Source organism: Sorex araneus, chromosome X (genome assembly GCF_027595985.1).
Source record: "Sorex araneus isolate mSorAra2 chromosome X, mSorAra2.pri, whole genome shotgun sequence".
NCBI classification, from domain to species: domain Eukaryota; kingdom Metazoa; phylum Chordata; class Mammalia; order Eulipotyphla; family Soricidae; genus Sorex; species Sorex araneus.
In genome coordinates, this window is record NC_073313.1 from 371,244,522 (window position 1) to 371,266,873 (window position 22,352).

The following is a 22,352-nucleotide window of genomic DNA, read 5'->3' on the forward strand; positions in this document are numbered from 1 at the left end:
GAGAGCCTTAATGTCGAGGGAGGTGGGCAAGGGAGGGGGTCCTGTAAGCCCGGTGGCCAGCGGCGGGGCGGGCAGGAAGGGTGAGGCACGGGGGAGAGAAACAAACTCGCCTGGAAAACCTGGAACACTTGGGGGATGTCAGGGGGGCGTGCCAGCTTCGACGCCCGGCACTGCTTCCCCCAAACGCTGCTGGGGTGGCCCTGCCTGGGGCTCTAGCTCACCCATTTGTCCAAGCGCCACTGGGAGTGACCCTGGGCCCCCTGAGCACCGCTGGGGAGACGGCGCCCTCATTTGAAAAGAAGCAGGGTTCATTCAATCATTCAGCAACACTCGGCACTCACCGTGTACCAGTGCAGAGCCGGGGAGTGTCGAGACCCCCAATCTGACACCCCAGACCCCCAGTCTGACACCCCAGCGCAGGGGAGGTAGGTCTTAAACGAAGGGTGGCCGGGTGAGAGAGGGGCGGGGAGAGGATGGGTGCAGGCCCGAGGCTGAAAGGCCCAGGGCCCAGGGGGGCTCAGCTAAAGCGGGAAGCGCCTTCCCAGGAGCGGGACGGGCCGGGCCCAGGTGGACACCGCGGCTCAGGAGCGCATCCGCGGGCTCTCCCAGCTGCCCCCGAGTGGCTGGCCCGAGCCCCCCTCTCCCCAGGCATGGAGGGGAGCTGTGGGGAAGCGGGGCCGTGCCCCCGAGCTGTCTGCCGGTCCCAGCCCGCGGTGACACCACGCTGCGGAGAAACGCCCGGGGACCCCCCCTGCATTCTGGCCAAGTCCAGGCCACTCCCCCAGGCTCCAGCCCTGGCCACAGGGCAGAGTCCGGAGTGACCAGGACTCGGGGAGGCGAGGCCGGGCCCCTGTCTCGGGACAGCGGCTCTGCGGAGTCGGCAGGACCCGTGGCTGTCCCCGTGGCTGTCCCCGTGGCTGTCCCTCGTGTCTGTCCCTGTGTCTGTCCCTCGTGGCTGTCCCCCGTGGCTGTCCCCCGTGTCTGTCCCTCGTGGCTGTCCCCCGTGGCTGTCCCCCGTGGCTGTCCCTCGTGGCTGTCCCTCGTGGCTGTCCCCCGTGGCTGTCCCCCATGGCTCTCCCCCGTGGCTCTCCCCCGTGGCTGTCCCTTGTGCTGTCCCCATGGCTGTCCCCAGTGGCTGTCCCCCGTGGCTGTCCCCCATGGCTGTCCCCCATGGCTGTCCCCCGTGGCTGTCCCCCGTGGTTGTCCCCGTGGCTGTCCCCGTGGCTGTCCCCTGCGTGGAGTGGGAGGAGGGCGGCGCCTGTCTCTCCCCGAGGCCTCTGCGCTGTGCCTGCAGCCACACGCCCGAGACTCTTATCGCCGCCCGGCGCAGGCCGAGTTCGGGAGCCCTGACCTGACCGCGAGAGCCAGGCGGGGGCTCTGGGCCACGGAGGGGAATCCCTCTGCCCGCTCGCCCGGTCAGCCCGGCTCGGGCCCGAGCAGGCCCTGCAGGCAGAGAGCACAAAGCTGTCCCTGTGTGTTACCGGCTGCCCTCCCGGCTGTCCTTGGCCGGGCCGGCCGCGCTGTCAGGCTGGACTCTGAGCCCGAAGGACGGGCTCCGGCTCAGGCCACTCCCTCGCCGTTACCCTCAGGCCGCTTCACCCAAACCTTGAGCTGCTCTTCGCTACGTCTCTCTTGCTCCCTCCTTTCTCCTTTCCTTCCTTCCTTTCCTTTCTTTTTTTGTTTTTGGGCCACACCCAGCAGTGCTCTGGGCTTACTCCTGGTTCTGTGCTCAGAGATCACGCCTGTGGCTCAGAGGACTATCCTCAGTGCTGGGGATCGAAGCCAGGCTGGCCAGGTGCAAGACGGGCAGCTGTCCTGCTGGGCCCCGCCCGCCTCTGGAGAAGCCCGTTCTTGTTCTCTCCTGAGTGCGTATCTCTCTCTTCCTCCCTTTCTCTCTCCCTCTCTCTTCCTCTTCCTCTTCTCTCTTCCTTTCTCCCTCTCTCTCTCCCTCTCTCTCCCTCTCCCTCTTCCTCTTCTCCCTTCCTCTCTCCCTCTCTCTCTCTCTCTCTTCCCCCGTCCTTCTGTCCCTCTCTCCATCCCTCCCTCTCTCCCTTCCCTTCAATAAAATCTGTTATTATTTTACTGCTCGAATTCTCCTGAAATCCTTTTCTGTGAGAAGGGAGGCCCCGAGAGGCCTGGGTGAGGCCGGGCCGACTCCTTCCTGCGAAGGGCAGTTCCTCGCTCCAGCCAGAGTCCACAGCTCCCCAGAGCTGGGGCGGGGGCGGGGGGATCAGCTTCCGAGCATGCAGAGCAGTGGGGGTCGGGTGTGGCCTGGCGGCCGCCTCTGGCAAACACCCGTGCAGGGACCATCCGAGGCCTCGGTCCCAGCCCCCCGCTGGTCTCCGTAGCAGAGGCGGCGGGGTAAGGCGGGTAAAGTGGGTAAAGTGGGCGTCTCCCCCCCCCCCACACTAAGCCCCGGGCCACGGGCGTCAGCCCACAGGTGATTCTCAGCCCGCCAGGCTGGTGGATGGAAACTACCTGGGGGCTCCCCAGGCTGCACCCGCTGATTCTTGGGGGCCGTGTGGGAATCGATCCCTGGTTGGGTGCGGGCGAGTGTCCTAACCATTGCACCCTCTCCTGGCACCCAGTTGCTCTCTGAAGCAGTGAGAGGAGGGGCTGACCCCCCGCCGTGGGTGGAGCTGTGGACTCGGGCGGAGGCCGTGCGCCCGCTGTTGCGTGGCTGTAGCGGCCTTCCCTGAACGAGGCCCCGTGCGGGAGGGCGAGGGGGCCGAGGGTCTGCAGAGACGGTGGCTCCTGGGGCCGCGGTCAAGGTCCCAAGGCCCGGGCCCCGCTCCTGCTGGCTCCTCGGCCTTGACTCTCCCAGGCACGTGGGCGCATCCAGAGTGGGGGTGCCCCCAGGACCCCGATCAGAAGGCGCCACCTCCCCTCGCCGTACGGTGCAGATGGTCACACCCAAGAGACGCCAGCGGAGACCTGGGATTACTGCAGAGGACAGCGGGGCGCTTATAGGATCAAAAACCAAAAAACGGTATCGGGAGGGGAGACATGTGGACACACGTGTGAGGGGCTGAACAGGCGCTGCTGCCCGGCGGGGCACGCAGAGGGCTAAGGGCACCTGCAGAGCTCTGGGCTCCGAGATCATCGGGGAAACGCAAATGAAACGGCAGTGGACCAACACCAGGCCAGCGAGAAGGCGCACGTCAAACGCCAGAAACCAGGCGGAGACACGGTTCAGAGCACTTGGCTCTGCACAACCAGTCGGCCTCAACCCCCCAGCCCGGAGGATGCTCAGAGCCCCAGCAGGGATGAGCCCGGAGCACAGAGCCCAGAGTCAGCCTGAGCACTGCCAGCTGTGGCCCCAAGCAAACAAACAGAAGTCCAGATATGGCCCTCTGTGATGCTCTCGTCGCAATACTCTGAGAGAAAATAGAGCTTTGACGGGTGCAGTCTCCACTGCGTGGCATCTCCCCCACTGAAGTGTAAAAGCATTCGGCCACCTACACACGCCCTGTCCACTGCAGCATGGAGGGCACTGGCCGGGCGAGGGAAACAACACAGGTGTGCGTGGATCAGGCAGCCTGAGTCGACAGAACAGTGGAATACTACGCAGCTGTGGAAAAGAGGAAAGCCAGCCCTTGGCTACAGGGATGGAGGATCTCGTGCTACGTGAAGCGAGTCAGAGAGGAGAGGTCAAAGTGCAAATATGGGGTATAAAGAATGCGAGAGACCCTTGGACTCTGACACAGACGTGAAGGCACCAAGCGAGAGATGGGAGGGGAGTGATGGGGTGACGCACTGAGCAGCCTCCCTCTCTCCTGGGAGAGCCTATGAGTGGACAGGTGTCCAGGGCCCTGTCCATGCAAAGTGCAAAGTGCAAACAGCATTGCACACTGTTTCCTTGGTTCTCCTAATTTTGGGGGTAGGGTAGTGGGGTTGTGCCCCTCCATCAGTGCTCAGGGATGACTCATGGCTCAGTGCTCACGGCTGATTCCAGGCTCAGGGATCAGTTCTGGCAGTGCTTGGACCCTATGCAGGATGAAACTGGATTGCTCCTGTGCAAGCAAACCCTTAACCACTGTCCAGTCTCTCCTGGACCAGAGCCTTGCAGGCAGCCTCCCTTCAGGGAGTCGGGCAGATCTGGGGAGCCGGCATCATCCAAAGAGAAATTCCAAAGCTCCCACTGACTGTGTATCCAAGAATTCCCGGTTCCTGCACGATATAGAAGCTGTGTCCTAAGGCCCGGCATGGCAGGTAGGGAGGGGGCCCTGCAGGTAGCCAGCACGAATGCCGTCCGGGAAATAAGGTCCCCTGAGCCCTGAGACCAAAAATTAAAAAGGAAGAAAGGAAGGGAGAGAAGGGGGAGGGAGGGAGAGGGAGGGAGAGAGGGGGAAAGGAGGGAGGGAAAGGGAGGGAGGGAGAGGGAGGAAGGGAAAGAGAGAGGGAGGGAAAGAGGGAGGGGGAGAGAGAGAGGGAGAGAGAGGGAGGGAGGGGAGGGAGGGAGGGGAGGGAGGGAGGGGAGGGAGGGGGAAGAGAGAGCGAGCAGGCACCTTCTGAGAGGAGCGGCCCACTCCCCAGACTCCTGAAGCCCGGCGTTGTCCCGTCTTCCGGCACAGAGAAGGTTCTGGAGACGGAGCCACAGCTGTTGGCCGTGCCAGGAGTCCAGGCCCTCCCAGCTCACACACTGCTCCCCCGCGTGTCCCCGCTGGGACCAGAGGGAGGGTGGCAGGACCTGAGCACAGTTGCAGCCCTGAGGGGGGAGCCCAGGGGCCCGTGGGGAGATGCCCCCACAGGGGTCCTGAAAGGCCCCAGGCCCTCGCGCTCCCTGCAGCTCCCCAGAGGCCCCCTGCTGACCCTCTGCACGCAGCCCCGCCCCGCCCACCCGCAGAGCGGCTCCTTCCTCCCTCCCAGCCCGTGAGATCAGGAAATCCAGCACCAGGAACACAGTGAAGAGAAAGAAGCTGCGGGTTCGTTCCCACGGCCAGACCCTGGGGGAACAGACAACACGCGACAGAGGCACGGTGCACGCGTGGGAAGGCAAGGCCGGGGATGAGGGGGCAGCCACCTGCACACACTCACAGACACACACGCACACAGACACACACGCACACAGACACAACGCACAGACAGACACAACACACAGACACACATACATAGACACAACACACAGACACACACACACAGACACAACACACAGACACATGCACAGACAGACACACAGACACACGCACAGACAGACATACACACAGACACACATACATAGACAGACACAACACACAGACACAAACACAGACACAACACACAGACACATGCACAGACAGACACACAGACACACGCACAGACAGACAGACACACAGACACAGACACGCACAGACACACACAGACATACACAGGCACACATGCACAGACACACAGACACACATCACACAGATACACACACAGACACACACTATATAAACAGACACACAACAGAAACAACACACCACACAACACAGACCCCCCCCCACAGACACAGACACACACCACACAGACCCACACACAGACATAGACACACACCATGCAGACAGACACACAACACAGACCCAGAGACACACCACATAAACAGAGACAAATAAACAGATACACAACAGAGACACACCACTCACACACCACATACATAGATACACAACACAGACCCACCCACACAGACACACGCCACACAACACAGACTCACAAATACACAGACCCACACCCAGATGCACATTGCATATACAGATTCACAACACAGACACACAGACACACACCATACACAGATACAAACCACACACAACTGCACAGTACACACACCAGGTGTACACACACAAAAGACCCATGCCACAACCACACATACTCTCAGCACATCAGACATACATACACCACCAAACACATACACATTAAGCAGACAAACACATACCAAACATACTAGACATCATATGTTCATATCACACATACCAGGCACACACATAACACACAGCAACACGCACACCAAACACACACACCAACCACACACACATTTATCCCACACACATCAGATACGCATACATGCAGTGAGCACGTTACCACACAACCCCCAGGAAACACCCTTGCCTTTCTCTCTGTTTTGTTGGGCCCCACCTTGCTCAGGGTTGACGGGCTCTGCCCTGACCCCTGGTCACTCCTGGCGGGGCTCGAGGGACCACCTGGGTGCCGGGAACTGAACCCGGGTCATCCGCATGCCAGGCACGTGCCCTCCCGCTGCCCAGCGTGGTCACTCCCTGCGAGGGACCCGTCCCGCCCCTCCTGCTTCCCTTCCTCCTTCCGGCCCGGGCTCCCTCCTCGCCGGTGCCCAGTGCGGGAAGGGGCACAGACCCCAGCTGCTGCCTCCACGGAAACGCGGTGGGTGCGGGCCTGGGAGCAGCAGCAGGGCCCAACCCCGCCAGGCCCCTCCGGGGGATTCCTCGGACCCCCTCACACCCAACACCCTACAGACACACTCCCCAGGGGCAGAGCCGGTCCCTGGACCTGGCTGTGGCGTCTCAGCAGGGGTGTGGCGGCGGGCATAGGCCCTTTGGTGTACAACATCCCATAATCTCAGGCCTAGCTAGGCTTGGATGTAAACATTGTTTTTCTGTTACTGTTACTTTAACGACTACGCTTCAGGCTATGTAACTGACTTTGATACTGTTTCCCTTGACTAGGTTAATTTGCATATTCTGCCTATGTGGCTGAATATCATTGGTTAAAACATCAAGCTAGTTAATAAAAAGGGGCTGAACAGGCTGCTCTCTGGCAGGCCACAGCACAAAAAGCTCCGGAGACAGTTATGTGATCCTCCCAGAAAACGTATATTTCTTTCGCGTGCATATTTGAAATGCCTCAGGCTGTCTAACCAATCCTTACTGCAACATATGTTGCAACAGGCCCGTCCCCGCTCCCAGTGGACAGTGCCATGCGGGCGAGGACATTGGGCTGGCCTCGACCCAGAGCGATTCTAGGTTTGGGTTTTCCTGTCTTTCACCAGGCAGCGACTCCCCCCCCGCCCGGCCCGCTCGGCCAGCACAGGGGGGTCCCGTGACCCCACAACCCAGCGGGGGGCTGTAGCCTGGGTCCCCTCTGCGTGCTCACCCACAGTCGGAAGGTTTCGGGGCGTCGCGGAGTGACCTCTTTGAAAGTGGGGCTGCAGGCCACGTCCTCCCCACTCCAGAGCCTTCTCGTTGCACCCCTCCCAGGGGCTCGCCCACCCGCCCTGACCCGCAGACACCCCTGGCCTGCTCCCCCAGTGCAGCCGACAGACCTGAAGCCAGGCAGGAGCTGTGGGGGGCGGGGAGGGGGACCAGAGGGGCCCTGGGCGGCTGAGCCTGCAGGATGCTGGTGGCTGGGGGTCTCCTGCTTCGGGGGCAGCGGTGGGGGCCACCGAGCCCCTGCCCCTGGACAGAACCTGGTCGCAGCCCCCGGGGACGCCGAGCGCCTGAGAAGTGAAGCGTTTTTCGGGAGCAGCGGTGGGGCTGGCCGCATCCGAGCAGGCTCCCGCGCCTGTTTTCCAGCAGAAACATTACGAGGCTGGGCGGCCTGGTGGGCGGACACCCAGCGTGGCGCGGCCTCGGGGACTCGGCTGCTGGCCTGGCCGGTTACGCAACCGCCGCCTTGGGAAACAGCCTCGGCTCACCCCCTGGCAGGGGCCCAAGGCCAGCTAAGCCGGCAGCCCGGCCTCCCGAGCCGTCGGCGCCCCTGGGTGCCGGCCCGTGGCTAGGCTGGACCCCGGGGACAGGAAGACCCACCCAGCCCGTGCGGGGCGACACTGGAGAGGCGGGGTGGGGCTCGGGCAGAGAGGGGGTGCGCCCCCTCCTCCTACTCAGCCCGGCCGCCTGCAGGAGTGGGGTTTGGCTTTGGCTCCGCCAGGGACCGAGAGGCCAGAGCCGGGATGCGTCAAGGCCCCTCAGCTGAGGGCGGGAGCAGAGCAGAAGTGGGGCGAGCAGCGGCCGGGGACAGAGCGTGGGGTGCAGACGCTGCACCCGAGAGAGGGTTGGGTGGAGCGCCCCCCGACGCCCTTCGGGAGTGACCCCTGAGCACGGAGCCAGGAGCAGCCCCTGAGCACCAGCTGTGGCCTCAAAACAGCGAAGGCAGCTGTGACAGGGGAAAGCCGCCAGCGTGGCGCACTCCACACACACAAGGCGGCGAGACTCGGCCTTGGACCCCGGGTGCGGCTGTCCCGGCCCGCGTTGCGCAGACCAGCCCCGGGCAGGATCACCGGCCGCCCGGCTGCCCGCACTCCGCAAACAAGCTTCTAGGAAAGCAGCGGGGGCGGGAAGCCAGACCTTTGTCCCCTGATTCCGTGGAATGTCCTCTGCAGCCAGGGCGAGGCTGGCCCAGTGGGGTCTGGCCCCCTGGTGGGCCCCCGCCCCTCCTACCCACCCACCCCTGCCTCCCTGCCTCCCCTGACTCTCTGCACGCCCCCACTCGCCCCAGAGAGCAAAGCCCGTCTCTTTCTCCCCCCTAGGGCAGCCTCAGCGCCCTGAGAGGGGTCCAGCGGGGGCCGTGCCTGCTGGGCGTGCCAGAGAGAGGAGGCGCCCGCCCGGGGGTCCCGTGTCTCCTGTCCTGCTGCTGCTCACCCACGGGGTGAACTGGTCCCTGTGCCAGCCACCGCCACAGAGCCAGGCGCGGGGCTGCGTGGGGCGGGGAAGACGGTGCAGGGAGCACGGCTCTGGTCACCTCCGACCCTGCACGCCTCCCCCGGGGGCTCGCCCCCAGCCAGGCTCCTGGCCCGGCTGCCAGAACGTTCGATCCCAGCAGACCTGCCCGCGGGCACTGGCCAGCAGGGCCAGTCTGTGCCCTGGACACCGCCCTCCGCTACTTCACTTTCATCCTCTCTGAGCCCCCGTGTCCAGGCTGGCTGAGACCCCGGGCCCCGGGCCGGGCACTGGGTGGCTGGAGAATGGGCTGAACTCTGGGACTCCCTGGGGACCATCACCCCAGGCCTGCAGTGACCCCAGAGCACCCCAGGACCAAATCCCAGCACAAGGCCACAGCGCCCCCACTGGGCAGGACAGAAAGTGATGGACCCTCTGGGCAGCCCAAGTCCCGCTGGGGCCCAGAGCCCCCCACAGAAGCCCCCCGAGTCCCGCCGGGCCCACAGCAGAGGGACCCCGACATGAAGGGGCTCCCCAGCCCCGCAGCTGCCCTCATGGGCCTGCCCCGAAGGTCCGGTTCTTCTCTCCTTTAAAGCACCCTCTGGAGATAAGGGCCCAGTTTCCCGCCCAGACTCCGGGAGGACGTGGCGGCTGACGCAGGACCAGGCAGCTGAGGCAGAGAGAAGCCGTTCTTAGCTGCTCGGCCGGAGAGAGTCCTCCTGAGAGAGCCCCAGAGGGGCCGGAGCGACGGGACACGGGAGGGGGCTTCGCACGCGGCTCACCCGGGTTCCATCCCCACGAGCTCCCCAAAACCGCCAGGACGAACACAGAGCTCGGAGTGAGTCCTGGGCACAGCTGCCGGTGACCCCAAAGCAGAACACAGCCAAGGAGCCGGAGAGACGGTGCAGGATAAGGCACCTGCCTTGGGTCCGAGCCGCGGGACAGCGGGGAGGGCGTTTGCCTTGCATGACCCAGGTTTGATCCCCAGGAGCACCACCAGGAGTAATTCCTGAGTGCAGAGCCAGGAGTGACCCCTGAGAGTCACCAGGTGTGACCCCAAAGGCCAAAAATAAATAAGTCACCTGCTTTGCATGTGGCCAACCCCAATTTAATCCTCAGCACTCAATGTAGTCCCCCAAGCACTACCAGGAGTGAGCCCCAATGTGTGCTCATGGATGACAGAGCCGGGAGTCATCCATGAGCACAGAGCCAGCAGCCAGCTCTGAGCACAGAGCCAGGAGTGATCTCTGAGCACAGAGCCAGGAGTGATCTCTGAGCACAGAGCTGGGAGTGAGCCCTGAGCACAGAGCTGGAACTGATCCCTGAGCACAGAGCCAGGAGTCAGCTCTGAGCACAGAGCCGGGAGTCAGCCCTGAGCACAGAGCCAGGAGTGAGTCCTGAGTACAGAGCCAGGAGTGAGTCCTGAGTACAGAGCCAGCAGCCAGCTCTGAGCACAGAGCCAGGAGTGATCTCTGAGCACAGAGCTGGGAGTGAGCCCTGAGCACAGAGCTGGAACTGATCCCTGAGCACAGAGCCAGGAGTCAGCTCTGAGCACAGAGCCAGGAGTCAGCCCTGAGCACAGAGCCAGGAGTGAGTCCTGAGCACAGCCGGGAGTGAGCCCTGAGCAGAGCCAGGGGTGAGTGACTGAACACACAGCTGGGTGTGGCTCAAGAACCGGGAAAGGAAGGCTGGGTGCTGCTGGACTCACGGCTGACCCAGGCCCCGTGTCCACCGAGGCCCGACTCTGTCCCTGAGGCACAGTGCTCACCCCACAGAGCCCCTGCTGCCGTGGTCCCACCCCCAGCCCCCGTCTCTCCTTCCTGCCTCCTCCTTTACGGGCTGCCGTCCCCCCTCCAGCTACTCGGACACCCTGGGGCGCCCCCAGAGAAGGGAGCGTCTCCTAGTGGGAGCAGCCAGGTCCCCTGGGCGGAACCGGGGGCCACGGTGCCCGGCACTCAGGCTTCTGGGTTCCCGAGGCGCGAGAGGGGCAGCCGGGCTGCGCCCTGCACGGAGCTTCCCTGCAGCTGGCGGCCCGGCCTGCCCCAAGGGGGGCACAGCGCAGGGCCGGCCAAGCCAGACGCCGCTGCCTCCAGGAGGCACAGAGAAGGCGCGACACCACAGCTGAGCCAGCACAGGCGTCCGCCCGCCGCCTCCCTCCCGCCAGGCCGCAGGGGACCCATCCAGTCCTGAGACGCGCATCCCCACCCGTCTAAACCTCCTTGGACGCCTCGTCCGCCCTGAGCTCCCCCTGCCCTGCCCCGCCCCCTCGGCTCACTGGTCTCCCGCCCCTGTGAGCAGAGGTGCTCTGGGGCATCAGGTGACCCCAGCCCCCAGCCCGGCCGCCCCGCTCCTGCCACGTCCCGATGGCCACGTGTGTCTTGGCTCCTGGATTCGGAGCCTCGTGAGGCCGGGACCCCGTTCCTGGCACCGGGCAGGGACCCTGGCATCAGGCCCTGCGAAGTGACGACTCGGGACACCGGAGACAGGAAGGGTGAAGGGGAGCCCCCGGCACCGCCTGACGGGACTGCGCAGCAAGCCTAGAGCTGCCCCCGGGAACAGAGCCCAGAGCCCGAAGGGCAGAGCAGACAGGGCCTCCCCTGGCAGGTGGCTGACCCGGGTACGATCCCTGGCACCTCCTATGGTCCCCGGAGCCCTGACAGGAGGTGAGCCCTGAGCACAGAGCCAGGAGTCAGCTCTGAGCACTGCTGGGTGAGCCCAAAGTGTCTGGCTTTGTCTGCCCTGTTCAGGAGCAGAGTTGATGCTTATTTTTCTCAAACAAATGAACGTCTATAAAATTAAAGTGTCGTTTGAAAGCCAGCGACATGGCACAGGTTGCAGGAGGCCAACCGCGACAACACAAAACTTCCCCGAGCACCGCCAGGAGTGCTCCCTGAGCACAGCACCAGGAGGAGACCCTGAGCAGCGCCTGGCGTGGCCCCCACACAATAAAGAGCCCTTTGAGATTCTCCCCGTGTGGGGTTGCCTTGGCGACTGCCAGCGCAGGACAAATACCCGAGTCCCCCAGCCCAAGTGCCACCCGTTCCCAGGGCCGCGTGAATGTGGTCACCACCGGCCCTCTGGGGTGTGGGCAGAGCTCCCAGGCGCGGCCAGTCATGACCTTGAGGCTGCAGGATCCACCGGTGACCCGCGCTGTCCTCAGAGGAGGCCCTGGGACGGCCACGGCGAGCTCTGGAAGAAGCCGCAGGCCCGAGGCCTGGCACTGGCCCGCAGTGAGAGGGAGGGAGGCGTCTGGGCGGGGGGGCAGGGAGGGGGGGAAGGGAGCGTGGCGGAGCCGCTGCCTGGCGCGTCGCTAACAAGGTGCGCAGGGACTCACCAGGTCACCAGGCACCGGCCCAAAGGTGCCGCCTCCTGCTGGGCTTCGGTTTGTTGGGGGCCACTCCTGGGGGTGCTGAGGGCTACTGGGGGGCACCCGAGATGGACGCACAGAGCATCCCCGCAGCCCTGGGCTCGCCTCGCCCTCCTCCCCTCTCCCCTGCCCCTCCTCTCCCTTCTTCTCTTCCCGCCTCCTCCTGCTCTTCCTCCTCCTTGGCTGTGCTGCGGCCCCTCACTGCTGGGGTCTCCCGGTCACTGTGCACCAACTTCCGAGTCTCTGCCTGAGGACACCCCCACCTTGTCTGCCCCCCCCCCCCCACAGATGGCTCAAGGGCCAGCGCCTGCTCCAGAGAAAGGGGATGCAGCTTCCTGTCCTTCTGGGGCAGGGGTGGGGTGGGGGCGGCTGTTGGCGGCTAGGCTGGGCAGGGGGCACGGTGGCTCCCCTTCCCGGCTGCTCTCTGCTGGGCGGCTCAGGGGTGGCCGAGCTCTCCCTTCCCTTCCCGTCTGGCCGGACCCTGAGCAGCCCTAGGGGACCCCCAGCGAGCAGCAGGGGGTCATTCAGGCTGAGGGCCCTGGGCTCCCTGCCGTGGCCCCCAACTTTCCCCTGGGGCTTGTCTGTCCCACGCCCCTGGGGGGTCCCCAGACCTGCCGTCCTCCCCAGGTGCCCAGTGTCACTCGGCCACATGCTGGGAGGGGGTCTTTGCACGCCCGGGGAAGAGGCCAGGCCTCTGCCCTCTGGACCTGCAGGGTGTGGGACTCAGCTGCCGGCCTCAGTACCAGGACTCGGGGCCAGCACAGACGGGAGAAGCCGGGCCCACAGTTCAGGGCCAGCAGCTTCGGGGGTCAGTGGTGGTTCCTGTTGCTTCCTAATTAAGCCTTTGCTTTGGTCTTGCCAGGAACTAGCCCGACTATACAAAGGAGAAGTGGGGGTGGGGGGAGGGGAGCGGGAGCGGGAGTGGGGGGCCTGGGAGGCCGCTGGGGACAAAAGGAGAAGCTTGTCATTCTGCTGACCGTGAGGTGAGGTGACTATGGACATCGAAACCCTAAGCATTGGGCTGGAGCGATAGCACAGTGGGTACGGCCATCCCCGCTCCCCACACGGTCCCCGGGGAACTGTCAGGAGGAAGCCCTGAGGCCCACTAGGTGTAGCCCCGAACAAACCAATAATAGTAATAATAGTAATAGAGATAATAATCATGCAATAAATTCCAAGTCATTTGCTAACAAAGTAAATGAGCGCATTTGGGGCTGGAGCGATAGCACAGCGGGCAGGGAGTTTGCCTTGCACGGGGCTGACCCGGCTTTGATTCCCAGCATCCCTATAGGGTCCCCCGAGTGCCACCAGGAGTGATTCCTGAGTGCAGAGCCAGGAGTAACCCCTGAGCATCGCCAGGTGTGGCCCAAAAAGCAAATAAATAAATAAATAAAAATAAAAAATAAATAGAACACAGAGTAATACTCATCCCATTGCGTTTCTCTGTCCTTCCGACCAGCCGTTTTCCAAGAAGGAGCACAAGAAGGATCGTTACATTGTAGCAAGAACTTGAAAAACAATCTGGGCTGTCCTGGGCACCACCCAAAGAAATAAGAGAATCAAGAGCCCCGACTCCACCATGCCTTGTGAGGGTGACGGGTCCTGGCCAGGTCCCTCCGCTTCTCTAAATCTCAGTGTCCCCGTGTGTGCCGGGGTGCAGGTGGCACCGTCTCCACACTCCCCGCCGAGCTCTGACTCCAGGCGTTCTCCGCCTCTGCCTGCCACCCCACGAGGGTACCCCCAGCAGAGAGAAGAGTCGAGAAACAATGTTACAGAAGCAGAGACTCCTCTGGAGAGGTCTAGGCGCCCCCCAGGGCAGAGCAGCCCCATCTCAGGTAACGGAGATCCGGGCTATCCGAGACGGAGGGGGGTGGAGCAAGCCAGGGCGGGGCAAGGGGGTGGCCGGGGGACCCCTGGGGGCAGCCTAGTGAGATGTCTGACAGGAAGGCTCCCCAGGCCAAAAACCAACCACCCGAGTTCTGACAACCCAGTGGTGTTCGGAGAAGGGAGGGGAGAGGAGGGAGAAACGGGCAGGGGTCCGAGTGTGGGGGCGCTGAGCAGCCCCCGGAGTACGTGGGGGAGACCAGGAACAGAGATGCCAAGTCATGCTCCTTGACGGGTTCTGGAGCCGCCCCAGCCGTGCTCAGGACTTTCTTTGGCGGGGTTCAGGGGGCCATCGGGGGTGCGGAGATGGAACCGGCCCGGACCCTCTGTTCCGCCAGCTGGACCCCGAGACCCGGAGACACCGCATGCCGCCGTGGGGCCTTAAGGAGAGTAAGCAGATGGCAGCCGCTGGAGCTTGGAGGTGGCGGGTGCGCACAGAGATACTTTGTAGCTACAGAGATACTTTGCACAGCAGAGCTGAATCTCTCAGCCCCTGTGCACCGCCAGGAGTGATCCCTGAGCTGGGTGTGTCCCAACAGACAGAATGAAAAGAAATCAAAGCAGGATCTTTGCACCTTGCTGCTGTGCATTCCCCGCTTCGTCCTTCGTCGCTTAGGAGGATTCTGTAAGGCAGAAGAGAGTCATCCCCGCCACTTGCATCTCAAATTCAATTTCTCGGGGCTGGAGTGATAGCACAGCGGGGAGGGCATTTGCCTTGCACGTGGCCGACCCAGGTTCTAATCCCAGCATCCCATATGGTCCCCTGAGCACCGCCAGGGGTAATTCCTGAGTGAAGAGCCAGGAGTAACTCCTGTGCATCATCTGGTGTGACCCAAAAACCAAAAAAAAAAAAAAATCAAATTCAATTTCTCTCAAATGGTCCCCAAGACCCCAAGACACTGGGCTTCCTACCACTCCCCTCTTATTTTATTTTATTTTTATTTTGTTTTTTTGCTTTTTGGGTCACACCCGGAGATGCTCAGGGGTTACTCCTGGCTCTGCACTCAGGAACTGCTCCTGGCGGTGCTCAGGGGACCCTATGGGACGCTGAAGACTGAACCCTGGGCCATTGTGTGCAAGGCAAACGCCCCACCCAGGTTCGATCCCCGGCACCCCATAGGGTCCCCCTCGTCCCACCAGGAGTGATCCCTGAGCACAGAGACAGGAGTAAGCCCTGAGCACCACCGAGGGTGGCCCACCCCCCTTCCCAACCCACCCCAGATAAAAGAAAGGTGGATTTTAGCTGGACAGACACCACAAGGTCCAGGATGTGGGGGACACAGGCCAGCTCTCCCGGTCCCGCTGGGCCCGTGCCAGGCCCTGAGCAGAGCTGGTGGCGGCCTGGGATGCAGGGGGCGTCACCCACGAGCCAGGCCCTGCCCATGTTCCCCCACACTGCTCTCCTGCGGCAGCTGGACGGCCCGGGGGCCTCCTGGGAGAGGGACACAGTCCCCCGGACCCTTCCCTCCCGCACGCAGCCTGTCCGGGGACAGGAGGCAGACAGGAGCCGGGCCCGGGCCGGGAATCCCCCCTCCCGCCCCGAAACCACCCCCAGTGGCAGGAATTAGGATTCTGATCCCGTCACCGGCCATTCCCCACATCGCAACGGTTCCGCCCGCCCGAGATCTGCCAAGGACATTTGGGGGAAGGACTCGGCAAAGAAGTCTTTATGCTGGCAGAGTCCAGCCCCAGAGGAAACACAAACGGCCAAAACACAACAGGCATGAGGCAGCCTTGGCAGCCGGCTCGGGGCAGGGCCCGCAGCCCACAGGAGGGAAGCCCGGGGTCCGAGCCCAGCACCGCCCCGCGTGCTGCGTGCAGCCAAGCGTGTGTGTGTTCTTCGGGTGTGAGGACCACCATGCAGGCAGACCCCCGCCCTCACAGGGAGAAAGCAGGGAGGGGAAGAAGGAAAAGCCAGCCCGTCACTGAGCCACAATAATAGAATGATAACGGAATACTATTTTTTTGCAAGCTAAAAATTATAAATAGGGGGCCGGAGCGATAGCACGGAGGGTAGGGCATTTGTCTTGCATGCGGCCGACCCGGGTTCGATTCCCAGCATACCATATGGTCCCCTGAGCACCGCCAGGAGTAATTCCTGAGTGCAGAGCCAGGAGTAACCCCTGTGGACCATCAGGTGTGACCCAAAAAGCAAAAAAAAAAAAAAAAAATTATAAATGAGCAGTTACCAGTTTAGTGAGTGTTGTGCAAACACTCACTAAAGGAGAGTGTTTGCACAATTGTTAGGAGCAAAAATGGGGCCAGTGCTAGCAGGCGATCTGACTCACCAATGTCTGGCCTCTGACCCGACTCGTTTCCCTTCTAGAAAACTCTCCTAGGGAAAGAGCAAGAGACGCACAAAAGCGTTGGAAGAGGCCGTGGACCCTGGCAGGAAGGATGAGAAACCCACTCGCGGCCAGCAAGCAGCCGTTTGTGGAACACGTTGGCCCTTCAGACAGGGGGCTTGCTCTATCCCAGGGTCTGCTGAGGGGACAGGAACATGCGCCAGCTGGCCGCGGGGACCCCGGACAGGGGACAGACACTGGAGGAGCCCGAGCCAGGCCCGCCCTGGGCCCCGGGCAGCCACGCGGAGGCCGTTCCTTCCAGAATGAGGGGCGGGGCGGGGGCTCACGGCGGGCTCCCAGGTGGGCGCAGCCGGGCCCTCCCGAGCCCCAGGCCCCTGCGTGCCCCAGACCCTGGAGGACGTTCCAGGCGCTCAGGCTGCACCAAGGACCCTGCAGACTCTGCTTCTGGGGGTCCACCCCGTGCTGTCGCCCCCCAGCCTGGTGAGCTCTGGGGTGCCGGGACACAGTTCAGTCAATCCTCATGAGCACCCACCCTGTGAGCCCCCCCACAAGATCTCGCCACTTGGGGAGAAGCGGTTCTGTGTGGGCCCAAACAGCCGCTAGACCTTCTGCGCACCCCGCCGTGCCCAGGCAGGAGCACACGGCATGAGGAGGCTGTGGGGCGGGGGAGGGAGGCTCAGCCACGAGGGGCCCGACCCTTCCTCAACAGGCCACGGGAGGAACAGCCCAGTCCTCATGGGGGCCTCGGCCGTCCCAACGAAGCAGCAGGACCGTCAGGGCGAACAGAAGCCGCTGACTCCTGAGGGCTGCGTGAGGAGCAGCGGGAACATGGGTCCAGAGGCCACGGGTGCCAGGACACACCAGCTGGTGTGTGTGCATGTGTGTGTGTGTACGTGCGTGTGCATGTATGCGAGTATGCATGTGTGTGCATGCCTGTGCATATGTGCACGCATGTGTGTGCATGTATGTGTGTGCATATGTACATCTATGCTCATGTATGTGGGTGCATATGTGCATATATGTGTGTCTGTGTGTATGGCATGTGTGCATGTGCTTATATGTGTGCATGTTTGCATATGTGCATGTATGTGCATGTATGTGTATGTGTGCATGTACATGTGTGTACACATGCATGCATGTGGATGCACATTTGCATATATGTGCATGCATGTGCATGCATGTATGTGTGTGAATGTGCATGTGCATATGTGCATATATGCATGTGTGTGCATATGCATGTGTGCACGTGTGTACATGCATGTATGAGTGCGTATCTGCCTGTGTGTATGTGTGCATGCGTGTGTGCACATGTGCATGTTGTGTTCCACTCCTTCCTTGTCCTGACACCAGATGCCATCCGCACACCCACTGCTGTTTGAACAAAAGGAAGAAACAGGTTTAGCCAGAGTCAGACTCCCCCACACCCCACAGGAAGGGGAGCGTCATGAGGGGGACGGGCTGGGGCCTCAGGCTGGGACTTTACTGGGGTGGGGGTGCCTCAGTAACCGCGCGGCTGCTGTTGCTCCCTCACCCGGCTCCAGCAGCTGCAGGGGCTCCGGCCTCAGCCCAGCTGCTGTCCCAGGAGTCCCCTGTCCAGCCCAGACGGCGGGGCCCAGGCCTGCGGCCGGCCAGGAAGCAGGTGGCAGCTGCGCCTCCTCACTCACGGCCCTGCACCGGCCGGAAACCAAGCAAAGGAGAAGCGAGGTCAGGCCCGGAGACGCCCCTGTGGTCAGCCCCGGTGCTCTGGGAGTGACCCCCCAACACAGAGCCTAGAGCCGCCGAGGGGGGCGGCCCCCCGGCACGCACGGCACACGGTGGGTGTGGACTGCCCACAGGCCCAGGTCACCCGCACTCCCCCGTCCCCGGGCCTGCTCAGAGGGGGCTTCGGGGGGGGAGAAATCGTGCAGCGCAGAGTTCTCACGGGGGTCCTGGTGGCGCCCCCCCTGCAGGGCCCACACAGCCCCATCCTGGCGGGGTGGCCCCAGCATCGACGCAGGGCCTGAGCCCCCTGGACCTGCCAGGAGCCCCCTGCCTTTCGGGTGAGGATGATACAGTGAGCTCGGGCTGGGGCAGGAAGAGCAGGGACGGCCCAGTTCAACCCCCGGCACCGTGGGACCCCTAGGGCGCCCAGGAGGGAACCCCGACACAGACTCAGAGCCGGGCATAAGCCCTGGGCACCCCCAGCTGTGGCCCCAAACCAAAACTCCATGAAGAAAAGAAGGGGGAGCAGGGGCAGCTGACTGGGGGTTCCGAAATTTAAAGCCCACCCACCCAGCACCACGGGGACCGTTTCTTCCTCCGGGGCCCCGTGCTGGACACCACGGCCCCAGCAGAGATGAGCACACTGTCGGGGCGACCCCCCCTACCGTCCCTTCTCTGGGCTCGGGGTCCTGAGCAGGGCGGCAGGTGCGGGGAAGGGGGTCACTTTGGACACCAGGCTCAGACCGCTGGTCCGGGGCAGAAGGACGAGGGGCTGGAGGAGAGCTGGGGCCCCCCCACGGCCTTCCTTCCGCCCAAGCAAGGTGAGACACACGGACGCTCCCCAAAGGATGTTTTCTTCCTGGTTTTTTGAGGGGGTGGGGTGTGGTTGTCATGCCAGATGGGCTCAGGGCTCACTCTTGGCTCCATACTCAGTGCTCACACTCTCTCCCTCAGCCTTTCACTCTCCCTGAGTGCTCCCTGAGCCTCCTCCTGGCTCCGCCTTCCGTGCCCCGGGACCCCCACTCTGCGTGTCGGGACCAGGCAGAGCCTCGGGCTGCAGCTTTCCTCAGTGTGAGTGCTCGGCGTCCGGGTCGCTTCCCGGAGGTCCCGGGTGAGACACGGGCGGCCCCGTTTCCCTGAGTTCAGGGTCCCTGCCGGGAGCGCTGCTGGGCTCAGTTCAGACTTTGCGGACCTGAGCACGGAGAACACACTCGGGGCTATTTTCGTGCAGCCCCGATTAGCGGGAGCTCCGGGAGCCTGTGTCCTGGTGAACTGAATTCGGCAAAGGAGGCCGGGCCGGGCCCCAGCCCCCCGGCCCCACAGCAGGCGCCGGGACCCCGCAACCCAGCCCCGACCCGGGCCACCAACTCCTGCCCCGAGTTCCCAGGACGGAACTGGACAGGGGTGAGGTCTCAGGGCCCGCCACCCCCGCTGTCCACTCTGCGAGCCTGGGGGAGGGGGACAGATGCGGGCACCACCCACATTCCAGATCCTTCTGCAGGGGGACCGGGCCCGACCCACTGTGGGCGCCAGGCCAGAGGGCAGGTGCGTGAAGCCGAGTAAGGGCCTCGCTCTCCCGGCCTCAGCTCCCGAGGGTGCTGGGAGTGGGTTCCAAGGGAGGGGCCGCAGGGGGCAAAGGGGACAGAGGGGCCAGGAGTGGCCGCCTGCACCCCAGACACCACGGAAGAGGCCAGAGGAGCCGAGGCCCGTGGCACGGGGTCTCGGGCAGCAACGGGGGCGGCCTGCGGCACGGAAGGGATCCCAGCCTGCCCCTCACCCACAGGCTGCAGCCGGCTCCTGACCCCTCTCCCCTCCCCACAGGTCCTGCTCTCTCCAGCCCCACCCCTGCCCCACGCCCACAGACCGTCCTATGGAGACAAGGCGCCTCCTGCACACCCCGAGGCTCGCACAGCCTCCTGCGCCCTCCCCTGTCCCGAGGACCCCCTTCGCGGCCGTACTCTGAGCGAGACAGACGCTTCCTGCCCTCCCAGGAAGGGGACATGACATCTGCCCCACTGCCTAGCGGCTGGGGCTGCGGCTGGGAGGGACCCTCGTAGGAGGCCCAGAGCGGAGTGGGCAGGGGGCGAGGAGGGGAGGGGAGGGGAGGGTAAGGATGAGGAGGGGAGGGGAGGGAAGTGGCGGGAGGGATGCAGGGAAGGTGGGTCACACTGAAATGGTCCGTGGGTGGGGCTGGAGCGATAGCACAGCGGGGAGGGTGTTTGCCTTGCACACAGCCGTCCCGGGTTCGATTCCCAGCATCCCATATTGTCCCCTGAGCACCGCCAGGGGTGATTCCTGAGTGCAGAGCCAGGAGTAACCCCTGAGCATTGCCGGGTGTGAGCCAAAAAGCAAAAAAAAGATAATGAAATGGTCCGCGGGTAAAGTCCCGACTGGGCCCCACCTTCCTGACAAGACGCCCCTTTGTTTGGGGCCTTGTTTTGTTTCGGGGTCACTCCCGGTGGTGCTCAGACTGGCTCTGCTGAGGCGGGGGGCTGTACGGGTCACGGGGGTTGAAGCCAGGCTGGCCAGGGGCAAGGCCGCCCGCCCCGTCCTCAGTGGGGATCTCGGCTGCGCCTTCCCGCGGCTCTTCAGGCTGCTCAGGCGCGACTCCGACTGCAGGTTGTTCTGAGTTTAAGGAGGGACATGGGAAGGGACAGACCCAGGGGGGCTGCGGGGCGGGCCGGCGGCCTGAGAGGGAGCCCGGCCCCCCGCGGCCAGACCCTCTCCGGGCCGCGCTGCTGCTCAGGCAAAGGCGTGGGGAAGCGGGGGCTCGCCGGCCCCCCTCGGCCCCTGCACAAACCAGGGCCCAGCTCCAGGCTCTGGGTGCGCATAGCTGGGCCCCAGGAAGCCGCCAGGTACACCCCCATGACCTTGGAGGATGCCTGAGGCCCCACAGTGCTCCCTCAGAGGGGCTCACCACACCTGAGGCCCCACAGTGCTCCCTCAGAGGGGCTCAACACACCTGAGGCCCCAAGTGCTCCCTCAGGGGGGGCTCACCACACCTGAGGCCCCACAGTGCTCCCTCAGAGGGGCTCACCACACCTGAGGCCCCACAGTGCTCCCTCAGAGGGGCTCAACACACCTGAGGCCCCAAGTGCTCCCTCAGAGGGGCTCACCACACCTGAGGCCCCACAGTGCTCCCTCAGGGGGGCTCACCACACCTGAGGCCCCACAGTGCTCCCTCAGGGGGGCTCACCACACCTGAGGCCCCACAGTGCTCCCTCAGGGGGGCTCACCACACCTGAGGCCCCACAGTGCTCCCTCAGGGGGGCTCACCACACCTGAGGCCCCAAGTGCTCCCTCAGGGGGGCTCACCACACCTGAGGCCCCAAGTGCTCCCTCAGGGGGCTCACCACACCTGAGGCCCCAAGTGCTCCCTCAGGGGGGCTCACCACACCTGAGGCCCCACAGTGCTCCCTCAGGGGGGCTCACCACACCTGAGGCCCCACAGTGCTCCCTCAGGGGGGCTCACCACACCTGAGGCCCCAAGTGCTCCCTCAGGGGGGCTCACCACACCTGAGGCCCCAAGTGCTCCCTCAGGGGGGCTCACCACACCTGAGGCCCCAAGTGCTCCCTCAGGGGGGCTCACCACACCTGAGGCCCCACAGTGCTCCCTCAGGGGGGCTCACCACACCTGAGGCCCCACAGTGCTCCCTCAGGGGGGCTCACCACACCTGAGGCCCCACAGTGCTCCCTCAGGGGGGCTCACTCTACCTGAGGCCTCCAGGGCTCCCTCAGGGGGGGCTCACCACACCTGCTTCCCCCACAGTGCTCTTCAGGTGGTCCTCACGGCGCCAGCAGCGGCGGGGTGGGGGCTAAGCAGACAACACTGTGCGCAGGGGGAGGGAGCACTCAGGATCCGGGTCGAGCAGGTGGGCCGCCATGGAAATAGACCGGCTATAAATAGGCGGCTTCCCCGCAGGCCGTGCCGGTCGGGTTTCCTGTTTGTTTGGGTGCTCGCTGTCTGCGGCGGCTCTGGCTGCCGGGCCAGGCCGGGGTTCCCGCGCCCCGACGCTCAGCCGGGGCAGAGCTGGCGGCCACCTGTCACCCGCCCACCCGCTGGCCTTCGCGGCAGCTGCTCCTTCCGAGCCTCACCGGGGCCCCAGCAGCAAAGGCCCCTCCAGAGCCAGCCGGTCCCGGGGCCGGAGACAGGACAGCGGGGAGGGCGTTTGTCTTCACGCGGCAGACCCGGGTTCGATCCTCAGCATCCCACAGGGTCCCTGAGCACCACCAGGAGAGACCCCTGAGCATCACCAGGTGTGGCCCAAGAAACAAAACACAGTCTCGAGTGTGACGGAGGCGCTCCCGGGAACCACCTGTCGGGGACGCTGTGGGGTGGCGGCCGCGGCCCTGAGCTGCCCAGGTTGGGCAGGCGCAGGCCCCGGGACAGCTCAGTCGCTGGTGCCACGTGGCACACGGTGCGTCCCCACTGCTGGGCCCACAGGCAGCTGCCACCCCTCAGGGGGGCGGGGAGGAGCGGGAGGGCGCCCTCTTCTCAGCCCAGGCACGCCC